Genomic DNA, 1,269 nt, shown 5'->3' with positions numbered 1-1,269 from the left:
TGAACATCTTGTGGACAGATTTCCATGACCATAAATATAGATGTATGGCAGGCTAATGGTTGGTTACATTTTTATTTTGTGAATACAGTTAATGGACATTTAGAATTTGGGTTGACTTTTTTCCCTTTCATTATAAACAATGCTGCAGTGAACATTTTTGGTCCCTTCTCTAGGTGTGTCAGCCTAGCTTGTGGAGAAGCAGAACATGGCTTCCTTCCGGCTCAGCCCTACCAGGTTCTCAGGGAGGTACAACTCACCTCCAGAGCTGCTCACTGTTGTGGTGGCTTCTACTGTCTGCCTAGCCTCTTGGCAATATTTCTAAGATGCAAAGGCTGTTTCCAGTTTATAAAAGGATGTGCAGAGATCGAAGAAGGTGAGCATAGGGTTGGATGCATGTTTGTGCCCTGATGAGCTCCTGACTTCGTGACCAGTTCAGGGTCTGCCCAGTCCCCCACTCCCACTCTGCTGGCCTCTGCCTGACTCCAGAGTCTGCTCAGAATTCATTTGTGGAACACCTATACTATGGGCATGGAGAGTATAATGCCCAACTCCAACCCCGCATACTAATAAAAAGGAAATTAAAATGAGGCCACATGCAGGGTGCCTGTCTATGTGATCTCAGGGTTGAGGGCTGGGGAATGGTCTGTGTGCCAGGTCAGGAGAAATGGGGGGCTGAGGCCTGAGAAGTCCCCCACCTAGCCACCATGTTCTGGGCACCAGAGGCCCCAAGACTATTCCCACCCACCGAGCCACCCACTGCTGCCCACTTTGAAACCTGAGAAGTCTGATGATAGTATCATAGGGACAGAAGGTTTGCTTCTCATAACTGTTTGACACTCCCCACCCTCCCTGCATGAGGGTGGTGGTGGTACATAAGCTTATTCATGTGGCTCTGGGGACTTCAAACACTGCTCCCTGCATGGGCAGCAAGTCCCCCTCTATGAGTGCTGTGGAGAGAGGCTGGTCAGAGTGAGACAGACCACGTCTATTCTCTGTCACAGGGGCTGAGGTCTGGGAGACTGCCGTTTGGGGACTGGGGTCCAAGAGGCTGGCATCTGGGGTTAGTGCCCTGGGGACTGGTGTCTGGGGCCTAATGTCCAGCCAGGGCTGACCTGTAAGACCCAAAGTCTTAGAGCTGTTGGGTTGGAAGTGACAGCTCTGGAGCCTAAGGGACACAGCTCCTGTGCTTATGTTAGAAAGATGTTGCTGACTTTTCTCTGCATGGACAAATTAAATGCTTTTTTTCCTTTTCATTCATTGAGAGATTCT

Source organism: Otolemur garnettii, unplaced genomic scaffold, assembly GCF_000181295.1.
Source record: "Otolemur garnettii isolate 467f Iridium unplaced genomic scaffold, OtoGar3 scaffold00018, whole genome shotgun sequence".
In the NCBI taxonomy this organism is placed as follows: domain Eukaryota; kingdom Metazoa; phylum Chordata; class Mammalia; order Primates; family Galagidae; genus Otolemur; species Otolemur garnettii.
The sequence above is the reverse complement of the archived record's forward strand: the minus strand, read 5'-3'. Positions refer to the sequence as shown.